This window comes from Manis javanica, chromosome 11 (genome assembly GCF_040802235.1).
Source record: "Manis javanica isolate MJ-LG chromosome 11, MJ_LKY, whole genome shotgun sequence".
Classification (NCBI taxonomy): domain Eukaryota; kingdom Metazoa; phylum Chordata; class Mammalia; order Pholidota; family Manidae; genus Manis; species Manis javanica.
Genome location: NC_133166.1, coordinates 12549021 through 12568974, shown reverse-complemented (window position 1 = coordinate 12568974; position 19954 = coordinate 12549021). Strand labels below are relative to the sequence as shown.

The 19954-nt window shown below is 40.3% G+C and overlaps 1 protein-coding gene and 1 long non-coding RNA gene across 18 annotated transcripts in view; one reads left to right on the top strand and one right to left on the bottom strand.

Annotated features, from left to right (window-relative positions):
- Positions 1-19954, bottom strand: part of DLG2 (discs large MAGUK scaffold protein 2) — a 1871010-nt gene that overhangs the window by 284027 nt on the left and 1567029 nt on the right. The window lies entirely within an intron of this gene.
- Positions 8221-19954, top strand: part of LOC108390727 (uncharacterized) — a 33732-nt gene continuing 21998 nt past the window's right edge. Inside the window, exon 1 of the long non-coding RNA XR_001851577.2 lies at positions 8221-8287. This is a non-coding gene — a long non-coding RNA (uncharacterized lncRNA). The remainder of the gene's footprint in view (positions 8288-19954) is intronic.

The window sequence follows — 19954 nt, the reverse complement described above, 5'->3', positions numbered from 1 at the left end:
GGGGAAGCCAGAGAGTTTTGGTATTTCCTGAGGCCTATTGTTCTGATAGACAGAAGAAAAGAGTCACCCCAAACTGAGAGGCTGTCTAGGATTATGCCACCTGCCTCAAAACCCTTAATCTTGCCCAAGCATTTGAGTGTTAACTTAGCAAGTTGTGTGCTCTTGTTAACTCTCAGTTGGCAGAGACATGACATTTCATCCCATGGCATCTCTGCCGTGGTCTGACTGTGATGAAACACTTTTTTTTTTTAATCTACCCATGTCTGCTAGGATTTTAGTGTGTGCATTTAAAATGCCTCTGTGAGTTTCCTCGACTCTTGGCATAGGTAGGAGCCTTCAAAATCAGAGGGAAAACAGGATAACAAAGAGAGACACATGTAATATACATGGACAAGTATGTGATGACAGATTAATATATTCAGATGAGGTTCTGCTTGGAATGAGGCTGGCTGCCCGCCAAACCCCTCTCTTTGGTCATATGCCTGGTCCTGTCATCCTGAGCTTAGCTACATCGCCCTGAGCCTTGTTCGAAAATAAATTTGATGGCCCCTTTTCTCCTGCACAATTCCAGAGTGAATATTGACCAAACGGAATAAAGAATGCCTGGAGTTCAAGTTTCTGCTGCTAACTTCATTCTGGGGCCCATGCCAAAAGAAAAAGAGAGCATCTGAAACCAAGCACAAAACTCTGCCAAGTGGGAAAAATCATCCCAAAGTCAAATTTAATGAGAAGCAAAAGCTAAAATCTTTCTTGAATCAGTTCAGGCTAAGTCAACACAATGTAATTACGGAGTGCTTTCCAGTGACAGGGCTCTGCGCCTGCTGCAGCGGAGGGATGGTGGGTGGGGCACAAGGGTGAACAAGCCAAGCCCCTAGGAAGCTTTTCTGCTTCAGATAAACATGCTGTAAGTCCAGTTTCCTAACTTACACCGAGCTAGGTTTTTGCAGGTGATACCAGGTTTCTGCTTTCTTTTATTTACAAGGGAGATGGCTATAGACCATGAAGAAGTATAAAAGAACCGATCAGATTATCTACCAGTAAAAATAGAATCGTACGTTGCCTCTCATCAGTCTCTCTGATGATATTGGGTGGTGGATGGCCGGGTTGCCACAGTTGCCCTATCAGGCCTGGAACACCTGTAATGTTCACTTCCATATCCTGGTCCTCTCATAATAACTTTTTAAAAGTCTCCTTATTCACTTTTATATTTTCCTCACCTCTTCCTCAGCTTTCTATTCTGGTGGAGTTCTTAATGAAAGCACTGACTACATGGTGACACTGGGGGGTCTGCTGATCTCGGCGTGGCCTGGGTGCCACTCACGACACGAACTGAGTGACTGTCGTATTGCCTTTCTGAGCCTCAGTTCTCTCCTGCCTCGGAGGGAAGTGGCTGTTAGGCTCTTGGAGTCAAACAGCCCCTTGCACTATAAACTTCCAGATTTACTCCCTAGTAGATGACAGTCATTTCACAGACTGTCTAGGATCTGATGACTCAGAGAGCCAGAACAGATAGAACAGTCACTTGATCAAGGCTCCTGCATACAGGAAGTTTGAATGTTAAAAATTCATGGGCCAAATAATCTCTTGTCAAGCTAGTAGGGCTACCTTTTTATTAAAAAAGTACATATGCTCATGGTAAATGAGTTCTAATATTTCAGAAAGATATAAAAGGAAAAGCAAAAAGCCCCCTCATCATCTTCACTTCTGGAGGTAACCACTGTTAGCAGTGTCTTGTGTATACTTATTAGAAATCTACTGTATGCCCTTGCAAGCCCATGCCTTTATTTCTGTTTCTTTATATATTTTAACATATTATTATCTTTTTATTGAAATGAATAGGATCATATATATATATATATGTACATACATATATAATCTCATAACTTGTTTTTGGTTTGCTTTTTCATTTAACAGTCTTGAGCATCTTCCATATCAGTGCCTATCATCTACCTTTTTATTAGGAGCCTAGTATTCCACCATATGGATATAACATGGTTTTTCAGTAGGATTTCTATTGATGTGGTTAAGGTTGTGTCCAGCTTTTTGGTAGGCAAACACTTATGAAGGTGTTTCTGAAGGATAACATCCCTGGAAATAAACTTTCTAAGTGAAAGGGTATATGTATTATTTGTTTTTTTAAATTTGCTATTGCCTATTTAAAAAAATGATTATTTATTCACTAATCAAAGAGAAACTAATAAAGATGAAAAAAAACAGGCAGTAATCTCATTGCCTAGATAATGCATTGAGATACAAAACAAAATTAATATGTATATACAGCACATATGTGAACATGAAAGTAATACAGAAAGGCATAAAAATAAAAGGCTCCCTCAACTCTCATTATTCTCTCCAAAGGTAACCATGTTGATGGTTTCTTGTATATATTACCAGTTATATTTGTTATGAATATAAGCAGGTTTATAAAATTATAAATAATTAAAAATTTTATGCAAAAAATATATTTTACACAGTATTTTATAAATTGTTTTTTTCCCACTTACTGAAGTATCTTAGAGAGCTTTCTTCATTCACATTTTCCTATACATTGTCTCATTCTTTTTAATAGCTGTGGAGTATTCTATTAGTCAATGTAAAACAATTAATTTTACCAGTGCACAGTCCATGCACCCTTAGGTTGCTTCAGTATTTTACACAACATTATAATAAATATCATCTAACAATAAGTTTTTGGCTAAAGGGTGTGAATGTTAAGTTTTTGATAGCTATTGCCAAGTTGCCTCCAAAAATGTAGTATCAATTTATACTCCCACAAATAACATATGATTGGCTACTACCTCACACTCTTGTAAATATTGCATGTACCCCAACATCTGACCTTTGCCATTATGATAAGAAGACATCATATTTTTAAACTTGGCATATCTTCAGTTTGAAGTTAAGCATTTTTTATATGCTTGTCAGTCATTTAAATTTCTTTTTGTACAATATTCTTGTTCACTTATTTTGCCTTAAAACATCTTTTTTGGCATCATTTGCTCTTAAAAATTTATTTGCATTATAAGTATATATCTACTTGAGGTAACTATTGCAAATATTCTTACTAGTTTGGTATTTGTATTTTGTATTATTGTATATTAACTATTTAAACTTTCATTGAATGCTATATCTTGCCAGTTTAATGTTTTAAATAGTCACAAGTTAAAATGTTTTAAATAGTCAGATTTATCATGTTTTTTTTCCTTTTTGGCTTTTAAGTTTTGAATTATATCTTCCCCTCTCCAATATATTTAATAAATTACCAATGTTTTATTTTAAGTTTGTTAGCTATTTAATCTTTGATCTACTGGAATACATTTTGATTTTTGAAGTAACCAGGTGACCAACCACCCTTTCGCAGACCTTTCCTTTATAGCATCACATTTCTACACCTTTCAATATTCTAATTATCCTCTGCATTTTTCTCAGAGCACTAAGCGAGCATGGAAAAATGGGAGGCAACAAAAGACTTGGAGTTAAAGAGAACTGGGTTTGAATCCTGAGTCCCCCAGTTACACCTAAATAACTGGGGAAAGTCACTAATCTCCTTTGAACCTCAGCAACCTTACATGTAAAATGGGTGTTATACCTATTTTCTTTCAGGGCTGTTGCATGAAATCAATGAAGCCTGTAAAGCCCTTAACATGGAGCCTGGTACAAAAAGTCATTCAGCAAAATAATATCTATATTGCTTTGAATATTTCTTGAAAATATTTATTATTGCTTTGAGTGTTTATAAGTAATGCAAAAAAAATATCTAATGGAAATTAACCAATGCAAGGTATAATATCTATGTGAGTTCATGGTTTTCTTTTTGCTTTTGATCTTAGGAACATGGAATTTCAGCACTGGAAGAGCCTTACAAAGTTGTTCATCCAGAAGTTACCCATTAGAGACGACTGCCACAGGGGAAGAGCCTGGCTCAAAGTCCTCCTAGCGTCAGCACAGGTTAGGACCAGCCGGGGCTTCTTTCCACTGCAGCAGATGGGCCTACATGGGTGTGTGTTTGTTTTCCACTGGGCCAATAAGAACCAAACCTTGTTCTTCTTGGGCCTAATTCTTCATGGGTCTCTACACTTGGAGAGCCTGTGATGCTGCTGTTATCCTGAACTATACCACATGGTCTGTGTCCCTGTTGATTTTCTTCCGGTTTTAGCAAACAGGCTTTCTTCCAGTTTTTCAAAATTTTCAAGGTGACTTTGATTTTTATTTCTATCCCTGGGGTTTGAGCTTTTATCACTAATCTTTGCTCAAATAACATTTTCAGATGCATTCAAAAACAGTGTATGTCATTGATATGACATTTTAAAATACCAAGTGTGACACAGCCTCATATATTTATTATTTCCATCTTTCTATGTCAGTTTGAATTTTCTCCTCCGGAAGCATGGACTGGGAGAGTGGGTACCATTAATTAAGCATCAGACATGTTTATATACACAGGAGATATTTATACATCATCTGATTTAATCTCTGGAGGCTGGGATTATTTTTCTGACTTTACAAATAAGAAAACAACTCAGAAAGAATCACTTACTTGTTCAAGGTTAAAGAGGTTAAGAATTTAAAACCATCTGAGCTCTTAACTACTATCCTACTGTTCTTCCTTTTATATCCCATTTAACTGTGAGGGTCTATGTTTACAAAATTCCAGAAACTTGCCTTTTGAGCTCCCTGAGGCTGACAGCCCACAGTTGAGTGAGGCATGTCAGTCAGCTCTACAAGGGCCCAAGCAATCTGGTTTAGACATTATGCCCAGCTTATAATGGTCTGATCATGTAGGACTCAAGCAAAAGGCTTTGGGCAGGCTAGACGAATTCTATCCATTGTTAGCCCTTTATGTATACATCTATCATTATATCATAGAAAAAAATTTTATTTTTTGTAACATCCTTTTCACAACTATGCTCACAATCGATAAAAATTTTAGCCCTTCTAGTTAATTCCAGTAGTTGTAGGGCTTTCTTTCTTTTCAGATGCTAACGTGAAGGTGAATGGTGTACCATGTCCAGAGTCAACCTTTCTTCTCTTTGTTTTTAAAAGATGAGTATTATGTTAACAACTCAGCCACTAGGGCCTCTGGTCTTAGGCTCCAAGGGGTTTTCTGATTAAATAACTCTATCTTCTCCAGAAGTAGTTATCTATTTTGTAGTATTATACAAAGGATGATACCAGAATCAGAGAATTTCAGAAATAAGAAGAGCCTTTTTGATCTTCTTCAACCTCTGGTATATACCTTTAAGCTGATTCGACTGTATTATGTATTCTTATACCCTTGTTTCCCTCCCTGCTGACCTTTTTCATTTCTCCCATTCAGGCATTTTGCACATTTTCCCTATCTGGAACATAATTTTTTCATCCCTTTCTCACCTGGAAAACTTGTCCTAGTCCTTAACGATGCAGTCCAAACAGACTTACGGACTGTGCTTACTTGTGAAGTACTAAGGGTGGGTGCTTGTCTTACGGGAACTTGCATCCCCAGCCTAGTGCCTGCCAAATAGTAGGTACATAATAACTGAGGAGGTGAGTGAGTGAATAAGTGAAAGAGTAAGAAATACATTTGCACTACATTATGCCAGGCAAATGGTCACCTAAGCCTGTGCAACACCCCTTTCAGACTGATGGAGAACTCACTCTCTTTCAGGGAAACCCATTCCACCTGGGGTCAGCTCTAGTGATAAACAGTCTTTGCGTTGAGTCTAAATCATCTTCCTGGCACTGGCCACCCCTTGGTTCTAGTTCTGCCCTCCGAGGCCCCACAGAACATTTCTTCTTTTCTAAGAAATGATCATCTTTGTAACAGTCCAAGACAGTTTTCTCTTTTCAGGTTAAATGAGCTCACTCCCTTACTTATTCCTCCATATCATCCTTACTAAGTGAGCATACCTCCAGTGACAGGGGGTTCTTTCCTTCTGGGGTCTGCCCATTCAATTTGGGAAGGCTCTTATAAGTGTTATTTCTAGATTTTGATATTATCTAATACCTCATCAGAGACTCAGATGAACACATGTGAGGTCAAGTATAACAACATGGATGTTGCTTATCCTTGAACATGTGTCTAGCGCAGCATCTAGAGCTAAGCATAATGCTGATATAAATTCAGTGTCTTTAAAATATCCACTTTAGTCATTTACCTTTCCAATTTAAGGAAAGGAGTGAACCAGAGTAAATTACACTGTCAAGTAATTTACCATTCAGTAGAGGATGATGCAGATAAACACACAATTGAGCATTGGATGGTAAGTGCTTTGACAAGAAAAGGTCAGAATGTTCTGGAACACAGAGGAAGAGCTCCTACTAAGCTACGAGGAGGTGTGTAAGGTTTTCTGGAGGAATTGATATTAGAAATGAGACCTGCATGAGTTACCCAGGTGAGTATGGGTGGGAAGGAGGGCAGTGGAGGGAGGGGTGGGCAGAGGAGAAGCAGGAGTATTCCTGGCAGAGAGGGAGGGACATAGGAAGGTCTGGAGGTGAGAGAGGGCCTGGAGCATCTGAAGGAAAGAAAGCAGTGGTTACAGAAGGGCAGAAAAGGAAGAGAGTGGAAAAGAGGTAAGATATGAGGTGGGAGAAATGGAGGTGATGATGGTGGTGGTGGACATGCATGTAACACTTTACTCTGTGCCAGGCATTGTTTGAAGCATTTCCCGTTATCAATTCCCTCAACCCTCATAACAGCTCTGTGAAGTGCGAACATGCAGTGCCCACTTTACAGAGGAAGAGACGGCACAAAAGATTAAATTACTTGCACAAAGTTCCACTGCTGATATATGGCAAAGTCAGGAATTAAACCCAGGCAATATGGTTTAAGTCTGCAGTCTTCACCGTGACACATTACTCCCTCTCAAGGATCTAGCCGTGCAGGGTATGAAAGCTGTTTTAGTGAATTTGGAGTTTATTTTTACTACCGTGGGGAACTGTTCTCAGATGAGAATGGAGAAATGTTATTGCACCATCATTCCTGTACCCCAGAGTGCTTTCAGTTAGAGAGAGGGCAGGGACTGTGCGGAGGCACCGCTACTGCCAGCCTCCAAGTGAACTGATCCCTGTGGAGATGCTTCTCAGAGGGCAGCACCATTGCTCATGGCAGCTGGGGTTTTCCATCCCAGCTCACGTCATCTGCCTGCTGTGAAAACAATGTCGTGGGAAACTACACTGGGTTTAGACTTGGGATGGCCAGGATTCAAATCTCGGTCCCATCCCTTACCAATCCTATGACCTTGGGTAAGTGACTGAACCCCTTGAGTTTCAGTTTCCTCATGTAGCACAGAACATGAACCCTTATTTTGCAAGGATTTTGTTGGGATGATTAGAGATAATGCAAATAAAGTACTTAACGTAACATTTGTCACCTGGAGGGTGCTCTTGGCACATGGCTGTTAGTTGTATTCTACCATGCTCACTGTTCATGAAACTAGAGCTTTACAATGGCTTTTATCAGCAATAATAAACCGACAGAATACACTTGGTATAAGACTGTCTTGGAATAAGAGTAGCTAAGAATTACACATTTAACTGAATTATTAATTGTGAAAAATACAAAGGGGTGACCCAATGGGAAAAGGCTAGATAATTGGCACCAAATCTCAATTAAAAAGAGTCCAGTACAAAGCCCAGGGGACTATTTTAAGCAAATTATTTCACAGTTGGGGGTCTGGTTGGTATGTGGTGGTGGGGGTAGAGGGGAGGTAGCAGGGAAGAAACTGGGGCAAAATCCAAACTGTTTATACCTTATTCAGAGAGACTGCGAGTAGTTAAGATGAGCAGATGTACAACCAGTGAGTTCAATAAATCTAGGAGGCTCCAGTGTTTCTCGAGGGAAAAGAATCTGTTTTCATTTTCCTGAAGTGATGTGATACAGTGAGGCAGAAATCTGGATTCTGTTGCTAACTACCTCTTCCTCTAACTTATTCAGGCCAACTAATGATCTGCTGTGGAAAATGGAAGGTGGGGCGTTCCACCACCTCTAGGGTCCCCTGTGGTTTGAAATTCAGTTATTTCCATGGCTTAAAATGACATCTCTAAAGCGTTTTACAGTTAGCAAACTGTTTCCGCACCTCACACTTTTTACCGAACAAGGTGAGACATAAACAAACAAACATAATAAAATCATTCACATGTATTAACCGATCCTTAGCACATACTTGTGAGGGAAGCAGGGAAGCTATAAATATCCCATTTAATCTTGAACTGTGAGCAGGCTGGGGCGGCTGGCACAGAGCATGGAAAGCGAGAGAAGAGAAATGGTGCCAGCGGAAGGGGGCCTGGAATGCCAGTTCAAGCGTTCTCAGTAAGTGGCGAGGGGAGGGATTTAACACAATCTGCCTCCTGTTTGGGGGAGGATAACAATGTTAACAATGAAAAGTTGTGGTTGAAGAACTACATGCTCAAAAATAGGAAAACCAGATAGGAGGCTACTGTGATTTTTACAAATGGTGGATGAGGAGGGCCTGAGTTAGAAAAATGAGAATGGACTGAGGGTGGGAGATGGGGCACAGAGTTAAGAGAGGGAAGTTCTCTACAGTTATTCTCCTCCAATGCTTATGGGAACCAAACAGGGTTTAAATAATGTTTATAGTGTCAAGTGGGTTAGAGATGGGAGATGAGAAGGGTAACTGTAGGGGTGAGGACACCTTTAACCGAATGGGAACACGGAGTGGAAATGGGTTTGGATGAGGGGTTAATGCACTTTGTCTCAGACATGTTGAGTTTCCTCTGTATATTGGACATCTATAGTTTTGCAGACAGTTGGAAAATATCTGCCTGAGTTAGAGAAATAATTAATGTTAATCATCATTGTAGTCTCGGTAATTCCTAAGGTCAGAACCCTGACCTGCTTGGACCCAGATGTAGAACAGGCTTGTGGTACAGAATGGGGATGGTACGACTACCCATCTCACTAAGCTGCTCTAAGGTTGGATTAGTTAACACATGTAAAACACAACAGTGCCTAGGGCACAGTAAGGATGCATCACTATTAGCTATCATTGATTCCTCCCTGACACAAAGTAAGAGGATGACCTGGGGTAGTATAGAATCAACTGCAGGGAACAAGAGCAGGCCCTCCAACATGGGCCACTTTGGCAGATTATGTGGAGCTGAAAAAACAATCAAGGCCCAAAAGACTCAAAAAGAAGCTTTGACCTTCCCTCTCACTGCCTAAAAGAATTTAGATGGAGGATCTACTCCGGGAAGAGAGCTATCACCATAACTATATATAATAGGACCTACGGGTGGTAGACAGGAAGGAATTTAGCCAAGTCTATCTGTTAAGATTGCATCTATGTCCCCTTGTTTCTGTGAGTCCTGGCAAGCATTCATTTATCAAACATTTACTTTTTCTTAATCCTGTGAATTGCTTTCCTCCCCTTTGAAGTCCCAGACCCCTACCCTCTTCTTCTTAATTCAGGATGACATATGTACTTCATTGTCTCTGACTTGTCTTTGGAATCTTATGTCTGTGTTGGCTCCCTGTACATACACTATTAACTCTGATTTTCTCCAGGCAACCTGTCTCATGTCAGTCTGATTCTTAGACCAGTTAGAAGAACCTTGAAGGGTGAAGGAAAAGTTTGCCTCCCCAACAATCTCAATAGAGACTCATCAAACCAAGGATAAGTGCTAGGGTTACAGTAGCTGAAAGAGGAAGCGCAGTCCTACGAGTCAGAGCCCTCAGTTTCAGTCCCATCCTGCTGTAGCTTATTTCACACTGGGAAGTCCCTGTACCTCTCTGGGCCTCAGTTTCTTCATCTAGAAAAAGAGATGCAGGCTAAATCTCTGAGGTCCCATCCAGTACTTAATGGACAAGTATATTCTCTGCTCCATATGTATTTTGTTGACAACTTTAGAAAAACATAGTTCGCTTAGTGTTAAATTTTTCAAACACCCTCCAGCATGTCTCAAGAGCGAATGAACTATAAATTATATCTGACATGGAAATTTCTAATTAACTTCCCCTCTCCTCCTGGAGGCTGTTGCACTTGGAAAAGAGTGATAACATTTCTGACAATAGTTTCACGAGAGCTCGAGACCAGAATCCTCCTGGACTAGAGGCAAAATGAAAACTGATATTGGATTTTACATGTCTTGGCAGTTAAAATTAACATCTCTTTTAAATGTGCTTGCTGAAGCAAAAATAGGCATATTTATTTAAAAAAAGAACCTTAAAAGTTGTTTTGGTTTATTAGGGCATTTGTAGAGGGCTGATCATTTTGGAGGCTTTCATTGAAAATGACAAAGTATAATTTGGCCATCCAAACCCAACTTATTATAGGCTAAAACACAGTGAATAACTTTAAGGATTCATGCATTTGAGTAACAAGGTAACTTTTTCTACAGATAAATAAGCAAAAATAGTTGAAACCTTATATTAGTCAGATACAAGATGATATTAGTATTTCTAGTTCTCATTTATCTCTTAACTCTTGAGTTATAAATATATCTGTTTATTTGACATCTCTAGTTGGATGTCTAAGATTCTTCAAATTCATCATACTCATAATCAAGATCTTAATTTTCTCTCAAACCTATTTCTGGGGAATTTTTCCACTTTCAGTTAATAGTAATACAGGTCTGCCACTCAAACTACTCAACCAGGAACCTACATGCCTCAAATCGCTCAACCAAGAACCTACATGCCAACCTTAATTCTCTTTCCCTCCCACCCCACACCCCATGTAATCCATCAGCATGTCTGTTTATTCCAGCTCCAAGCCATATTTCAATTCCATCCACTTTTCTCCAACTCCATCCCCTCCCCCTTGGCCAAGCCACTGTTCCTCTAGGGACACAACAACAGCCTCTTGACTGGGCTCCCTGCGCTTGCTCCGGCTTCTCTACTTTCCTCTATTTTCAACCCGACAGCCACAATGATCTTTTCAAAGCAGGTATCATATCGTGCCTTTCTTCTGCTAGATTTTTTCCATTGGCTTCTTGGTGTAGTTGGAATGAAATCCACACTCCCCACGTTGATGTGGACCTATCCTTCGGACGCATCTCGTTCCACCCTCTCCCTCCCTCCTGCTCCACAGGCACTAGGGTCTTCCTGTTGCTTCCCCTAAGCCCAAGCTCGCTGCAGCTCCGGGCGCTGTGCCAGCCAGAACGCAGACTGTGGCGCTGCTGTGGTGTTCTTCCCTACAATTCTTCCAGTTGAGCCCCTGTTTTCACAAGTCTGAGCTTAAAGGCCAATTCGTCAGAGAGCTCTTCACTGATTACCCCATTTAAAGTAGCTTTCCAGCCTGTCTTTACCATCCTGTTTTAATTTCTTACAGAATTCAGGCCCATCTGATACTTTTCTTGGTATCTTCCCAATCCCAAGAAAAGCTTCCTGTGAGTAGGCACTTTGTCTCTTTTCCCTCCACATCTCTAAAACCTGGAATATTTTGTGGGTACTTAGTATTTCTTGAATTAATCGATAATTATAACTATTAGATCACATAATTTTACTTAAACAATAAGAGACAGCCTCCCTGTCTACCACCCCTAGGTCCTATTATAATGTAGTTATCTTTTTATTTAACAACCATTTATTGCATGCTTATTATAAGCTGGGTACTGATTAGAATCTGTTTCAGAAGAAATTTGTCATCTAGGGGGAAAATGGTTGATTGAACTAGAGTCACTGAATCAGAATCTTTGATGGTGGGGCCCCCAAATCTTCATTTTAAAAAAGTTCTGTAAGATGATCGGTCCGTTGAGGGCCCGGCTCAAGGACAGGTAGGTCTTTGTTCTGTCCACCCTTACTGACCTTCACTCATGCTCCTTTTGATTTCAGTCTCAGGTTGTGCTGACTCTGATGGTTTACAAACTTTCTGGCCCTTTGGGGCTCTATCACCAACTAAGACTTGGCAGAATGGCTTAGGAACTTCCTTCAAGATGTGCTTTAGAAGGGAACACGTGGACATGAAAACCGTGACTCAGACAACCCACGACAGACCCATTCTCTTCATTCCAGGGCTCTGTGCACCAATCTGTGCTTTGTGCATGGGTCTCTCTCAATACAAGTGTCTCTCAGAAATGTATAAAGCTGTAGGTATCGTGGTAGAGGTGTTCTTGAAGCCCCCATGCTATATTTCAGTGCCCTTGGAAACATAATTGCTAAGCAATCACTTACCTTCACATCTCCCAAGCCCCAAAATTGTCCAGGCAGAGGGTCAAACTCTGGGGAGTGAGTCTAAATTCCTGTCCTCACAGATCTGCTTCTCTCTTCACCCTCTAAGCCCTCTATTCTGGGATGGGATATCTGTGTACTTCTAGTCTGACAGATTCCCTCGGGTTATGGTCAGATTTGAAGCTGAGGCCTTTCCTTGCTGGGTGGTGGTAATAAAAGCAACCTTCTGGTTTGCTCAGCATGTTCTCCCTTTGAAATCAGTCCAGGCAGAAAACACTCAACTACTTAAAAAAAAACAAAAATAAAAACTTAGTTTTGGGTGGTTTCTGAGTTTCTGATATTAAACCATCATTAAATCTAATCTGTTAAAAACACCATCAATGGGGAATTGACTAAATAAATTATGAAATAATCATTATAGTGGAATACTACACAGCCACTGAAAGCAGTGGCATACACGCCCAATATTCCAGTACTGGAAAATACCCATGATATATTGCTAAATTAAAGAAAAACAAGTGGCAAAACTGTATGTATTTATAACATTGCTTGTTGAGAAAGAAAGAGAGAGAGAAAAGAAAGGAAGGAAGGAAGGAAGGAAGGAAGGAAGGAAGGAAGGAAGGAAGGAAGGAAGGAAGGAAGGAAGGAAGGAAGGAAGTTAAGAGAAAGAAAAGAAAAAGAAGAACAGGATGCATGACCTTATAGAGAATGCCTGAAAGATAACACAACCAAATGCTAATAGAAATTTCAAAGAGCTGTGGTTTTAAGTCCAGGTTGGGGAGAAATGCTGAAAAGGAGAAGAGACTACGTTTTATTTTCTAGCCTTTAGTAGTATCTGAGTAATTTTTTTTTCATTTAAAAAATGATTTTTATTTCTTGGCCTCTCCCTCTTTAGATGTTTCACAATCACCAGTTCCATGTGAACAATCTCCAAAAGAGATATAACCATAGAATATAGGAAAGAATGTTATAGCTTATTCATCAGTATCTGAGTAATTTTTAAGTGAACATATACTGTCATAACAATTTAAAAAGTTCTATAAAAAAGTTTTAACTATTGAATTTGAGGTTTGTGTCACTTTGACAATAAAATCAGAAAGGGCTGCCAAAGCAAATTAAAAGTACACTTATGTTGATAGGAAAGCAATAAATTTTAATAATCAAATTTTCAAACTGTTCATAAATCCATGCAATAGATATTTACTGAGCATCTTCTTCATGGCGGGCATTATACTATGTTCTGGGGATGCATTAGTGAAGACAGCAATGGCTGTGCGGGGGAGGAGGAGGCATTTTTTGTTTCTAAAATGCCAGAGTCTGGGCTCAGCATTGGCATTAACTGGGCAAGGTCCAGGTGCATCAAATGTCCTGCAAACAGTGGAACAGTCAGACACAGTGAACAACTGTCTTTCCAAAAATGCAATAGCACCTGCAATAAGAAACATTAGGTCAACACTGGTTTTCCCAGAAATATGCTTGTCCCATATGAGCCTCACTGGTGCTCACAATGCAGGTGAGAGAGGTCCTTGGTTCCTTTTTGCTTTTCCCTGCAGAGCTGACCTTGTTCATAAGCATTAAAATCAATTTTAATGGAAGGAAAAACCTGTCTCTAGAGACATACCCGTCAAATGATCTATTCCTAAAGCATCTGAAAGGCTGTGGGAGGAATATGGCGCTAATGGAATTATCTTGGTCAAAACCTATTGATGTAAAACTCAGACTCCGGCACCTGCATGCAGAGCTCCTCGGATGTTGGTTTCACTGTAGCTCCTCAGCACAAAGACATGCCTTTCTGTTTGGGCTTATGTGTATCTTGGCAACTGACTGTTGTCCCTAATTGCATCTAAGCCTTTCTCTTACTTATTCCGCACCTAAAAATAAGGTCATCATCTCACTGCCTAACAGCTCCCAGGAAACAGGTTTCTGAGTTCAGGTAAACTGTATCAAGGACTCTTGAATCCTCTTTCCAATTTTTTCATCAGTCAAATCAAGGGGAGGAGATCTGAACAGGCCCAAGTGTTGAAAATCGAATTGTAATTACTACTACTACTGTTGAGAAATGATATTTATTAATCAAAATATATTTTACTTTTATTCTCTTTTTAAATTTACTACCCTAGCCCTAAGTCTCGATTTAGACTATTTATATTGCAAGAGACTCCCGTCCAAAACTGTTTATTTTGAAAAATTTCAAACTATAGAAACATCGGAAGAATAGCACAATGAAAATCCATAACATTTTCATCAATATTCAGCGGTTGCTAATATTTTGGCATGTTTATTCTCCCTCCTTCTCTCCTTCTCTTTCTCTGCTTACTTGTCTCTTCCAATCAATTATCTATCTATCTATCTATCTATCTATCTATCTATCTATCTATCTATCTATCTATCTATCTATCTATCATCTCAGAAGAGACACACACAGAAACACACATTTTTTTTGTACCATTTGAAATATGTGGCAAACATGTCACTTCTAAACTTACATGCCAGCAAGGCATCTACTCAACATAAAGACACTTCCTGTATAACCACATCACCATTACTATACCCCAAAAAAGCTAACTATAATTCTATACCATCTGATATACTGTACCTATTCGAATTTCCTCAATTGTTCTCAAAATGTCTTTTATAGATTTTTTTCTTTAATCCAGGATCAAATCAAGATTTACTCATTGTATTTGATTGTTATTGTGTCTTCAGTCATTATTAATCTAAAATACTTCTTTCTTTTTTCTTTAATGACATTGACCCTCCCTCCTTCCCTCTCTCTCCCTTCCTTCCTCCCTTCCTCTCTTCCTTCCTTTTCTTTTTTTTTTTTTTAAGAGTTCAGGCCAAATGCTTATAGACTGCTCCACATTCTGGGTTTGTCTACTTGTTCCTTCCTGATCAGAATCAGGTCAAACATTTTCAGCAAAATCTAGTGAGTAATACTGTGTATGTCTTACTGTGTCACATTAGGAGGGCCAGAAGGTGAGGTCTCACTGTTGGAGATACTAAATTTGGTCAAAGACACCAGCTGGCTCCAGTCTTTAGAATGACATCTTTGTAAATAAGACTGGGGGGCGGTTTGGAGACCACGTAAATATCCCATTTTCCCAATAAACTTTAATCTCAGTTTTTTTTTTTTTTAGCATTTGCTGACTATGCTTACCTGAAACAATTATTTTACTGAGGGTTCGAGAATGGTGATTTCCCAACTCTCTTTTTCTCTTAGGATCATTAGCTGGTATTCTTCTGTACGGAGTATTTTCCCTTTACCCTCTCTGAGTATCATTATGGACTCATGTGGGTTTTTTTTATTATGAGATATTATCATTCATTACTGGGCAGCAGACTGCTAACTGATCTGCAAACCTTCCTCTGAACTCAGTGTATCTCTCCCTTTCTTCCTCCCTTTCTTCTCTATTCCCACCAACTTTGACAGTCATTTGTGTATCACAGCAAATCTATTTTTCTCTGAACACTGCTTGTCATATTTTATATGTGATGGAGATGCTCCTATTATTCCATGTTCCTCACTGCTCGTAGGTTTTGTGCAAATTTCTTATCTTCACTTTTAAGTCCTTATAAATCTGGCTTTCACTCTATCCCTCCCTCTCTTTCTGAAGACCAGAAACTTCGCTGATGTGAGGGAACATTAGTGGTGATCTTGTTTAATCCTTACATCTCACAGGTGAGGAGACAGGCCTAGGGAATGAAGTCACTTTCCAGGGTCACACAGCATATTTGTGGCAGATTCCAGATGGGAATGCTAGTGTCCGGTGCCCTACATCCCATATCTCCCCTCCCAAGAAACCCTTGGCTGCAGCCGGAAGCTTGGTGCACATCCCTACCCCACTGTTACTCTTTACAGATCTCTCCTTCCTCCCTGCCCTGTTTCTGGTTTCCTAGGATTGCCTGAAGTCTTGACTTCCCTCTATGTCCAGGTCCAATTCTCCTTCCCCAGACCTCCAAGCTGATGGCCCGTGACACTCCCTTGGCCGTTAGCCTCATAGCCTGTTAGCATTACATGAACTTCTGTCCTCCTTTTATACTTTACTATTGCTTTTTACAGTATAGAAATAGTTCTACGCCTGAAGGTAAAGAAATAACTCAAGCTCATTTTAAACAAATAAAACAATACAGAAGAACAGCAAGTAATCTGAATACCACCTTTTTCTCTACTCTAACCTCAAGGTAATCACTGATAATAAATTGAATATATGACATTGATACATTTTTTCCCATACATATATAAATAATCCCACTAGCCATATTCCTGATGTCTAGAATTAGTATTGGTACATGTAAGAGGGTGAATATATTTAGGTGCAGATCACCTATGTTTCTCTCTCCATATGGTTATTGTTTTAAAAATAGATCATACAGCACAGTGTAATTTGCCTTCTTTTTCTATTTCAATTCCTTCTTAGGAATAAATGTCCCCAACTAGACAGTAAACCTCACGAGGACAGTCCCAGCCTTTATTCTAGTCCTCTGTGTTCCCAGGATGTGGCCCAAATTCCCTTCCTCACAAATCATTATTCAGAGTGGTTGCAATTACAGGTACCCGAAGAATGTTGTCCTCTACTTTGAAGAGGTCTTAAGGTTCACGAACACTCTTGTTTCTCTAAAGATGCAGCATTAACCAGCTCACCAAAAACTTGGGGGTCAATCCCAGTGGCTAATCATGAACTAGACAAGGAAGTGTGAAGGGGGGAACTAATGGAGAAGATATGGGGGACTCTGAAAAGGAGGGGATCAGCTTTCTTTAAAGGGTAGGGTTTTCTATGCTGGAGCTGCCGTAGACACGTGGCCTCTCTGGGAAGTGTTAGCTGTACCACACCACATACAGCCTTAACTCTCAGAGCCAATGATTTTATAAAAAGTTTCTTTCTGGACATTGGGAGAATCAGAAGAAGCAACAGAATCAGTTCAAAACTCTTCTGAAAGGATAAACTTCGTAAAATCAAGAGTGAGGAAGAAAGGCACCTCTGTCTCCCCAACAACGCCCTTCATTCCCTGGAGCACGTATCAGGACTGCACGGAAGCCACCAGGGCTGTGCAAGGCTTTACCCTCAGTCCCAAGTGAGTACTGTAAGCATCACAAAATTTTCCATCTACACACTCAGGGAAGTATTTTCAGTTATTTAAATTTTTCCTAATTACTATCCAATTCCCTCCTTCCAAGTCTCTCTTGATTTGGTGCACAGAACACGGCTCCCTGCAGAAAACCACTCCCCAGTGAAGTCTGAGTTTCCATGGGTGGTTGCAGGAGCTCCGGATGTGAACAGAGCTGGAAAGCCACCTGCCCTTAGAGAAAAAAACACGAAGAAATCAGATTCCACTGCCATGGTTCAGTTCCCAGCACAAAGTAAATAGTGGGAAGGAAGAAAAAAACAAAATTAGGAGGACAGGAAAGAAAAGGGAGAGGAAATGCGGAGGGAGGAAATGCAGCAAAAGTGGCTTTTCTCAAACTGTGACTAGAAATTTAACTGTGGGAGGAGGGAGCTTATAATAAAGATATTACTTTATTACTTAGAGCCACAGGGTACTGTGCCGTCTTGTTAATGCTAATCCTCCTGAGATCTTTGCTAAGGCCAACTTTTAAGTGGAGGAAAGTGAGGCACAGAGACGTCAAAAGTTTCCAAACCAGCAGAGATAGGATAAGAGCTCTGGTCTGTGCAACACCCATACCACCCTTTCTGCACTACACTTACATGGCCTCTTCTACAGTACTGGCTGCCTCCAGCCTCCAGTCTGCAGGTGATGCTCCCAGGACAGCAACCTATGCCAGGGTGCTGCTGACTCTATACCCTTCCCAACACATCTCTTTAGCAGGATAACAAAAGGATGGCCTCCTAACAGCAGCCCCAGGTCCTGGTGGTGCCTGTCATCACCATGGGCCACTTTGCCTTTCTAGCTCCATAGATAGCCCCCACCTGGCAGGGTGGCTGCAGTCCTGGTCTCTAGGCTGCTCCCTTTAGTCCTAATCTGTGAGTGCAGGGTCAGCTCCCCTCAGCAGCTCTGCAGCTGGGAGTATTACAGAGAGCTTGACAATTCCCTGAGCATCTTAATCAAGATCAGGCCCTTTTGTGTCTTGTGGCCAAGTTCAGCACCCCCTACGCAGCTCATTGCTTGAACTGCACTTGACTCTATACTGGGGCCAGTTCCATCAAAGAGCTGGAGCAGGCTCTGCCACACTTGTGAGCGGGACCTGCATTGAATCAACAAGCCTAGGGGCAGCTGCTGACCCGGAAGGATAAGCTGCATTTGGAGGCTGTGTGAAACCAGAATGTGGAACTCTGAGACTCTGTCCACTGCACTATCAGTTGCCAGCTCAGAATCAAATATACACGACTAGCCCTGCTGTTCTTAGCACTGGGGGTTCATGGGACCCATATACGTAATTCTGGATTCTTTAAAATTGCCTTCCTCTATCTTTTCCCTTTATGATTTAACATGGCTTATGATTTACCTTTCCTCCCCGGCTGCTGATCTGGCCTACCTTTCTCCCACCCCTCCCTCTGACCCATCTGCCTTGACTTTTCTTGCTATACCTCTTTTCTCTTCTCTGGTTGATTTCTCCTGCTCTGTTGGGAGGCCAGCCTATGACTCACTGTGTTTACCACCCAACAGAGTTTCTGAAATTGTGTTTCCCATATGAAGTCCAAACTCACTTGATGTGAAGAGCCCCATAATTTATGCTAATAAATTTTTTTTAAGTTTTCTCATTCCACCACGAATAGAACTAAATCACTGGGTTAGCTGTCAAATCCTGGCAAACCAGAGGAGCTTGCTCTTGAACCAAAATAAGATTATCTCTGCCTGCATTTTTGAAATACTGTCTCAGGCTGTCTTCTTTATATTGAATGCTCTCTGAATCTAAGTCAAGAACAAACCTTAAGTTAGGATTTTTCTACGTCTGGCTTCTCAGAAGCTCCCTAGGATTTATAGGTCCTGAGCTGCTGTAAAACATTTTTTTTAAAACCACTTTGTTTCTGTCTAATGCAGACTCCTGCAGCATATCAAGGAACTGAGAATATTCACTCTCCCTCTTAATACTGTCATCACAAGCTGAATGCCCTAGACTCCAAGCTTGCCTCCTCCTCTGCCCCTTATTCCTTACCTACCACCAGTCAGCCAGCAATAGCCTAACTCAGGGCCTTGGGTACATACAGGCATAGCTCAAGGCTTAAATCACCTTCATGGTAGCCTCCATTATCATACCCACCCTTTGCCAAAAATCATTCCCCTCTGAAGGTATGAAAACATCATTGTATTGATGCCACATTATTATGGACCTCAGTTGTAAAATACCAGGTTGAAGAAGCATTTGGGGGCAAAGCCACATTGGAGACATGTAAAATGACTGACTGAAAATGATGACTATTATATCAGACAACAGATGATTATGCATGCATACCATCCATCTGCAGAGAATAAATCCATTCTAAGTACAGCTTCTTCTCAAAGTCAGGTATAATGAGACAGTCAGGTAAGCCAGGAAAAAGGGATCACTTTTTTGACATATAGAAGACAAAATTAATGTGCATAAAAATCATAAATCACTGAAAAAAGTATGCATAATTATAAGGTTTTCAGGATAATGTATATATACAAGTATCTGCTGCATATATAAAAATTCATACTTTTGGGGGCACTTTCTTGCTGATTTATGGGTGTCTGGTCATGAAAGTTTCCTTTCTGGAGCACTAATCTACCCACAGATTAGTAACCAGGTAGGGTTCTCAAAGAAAAAACTTGTATTTGGCTTTCTGACATATGTAGAAATTCTTGACTTTCTTGCCCAGAAATGTTGACTTTATCAATTGCTCTGTACAATAAAAATAACAGATTTTA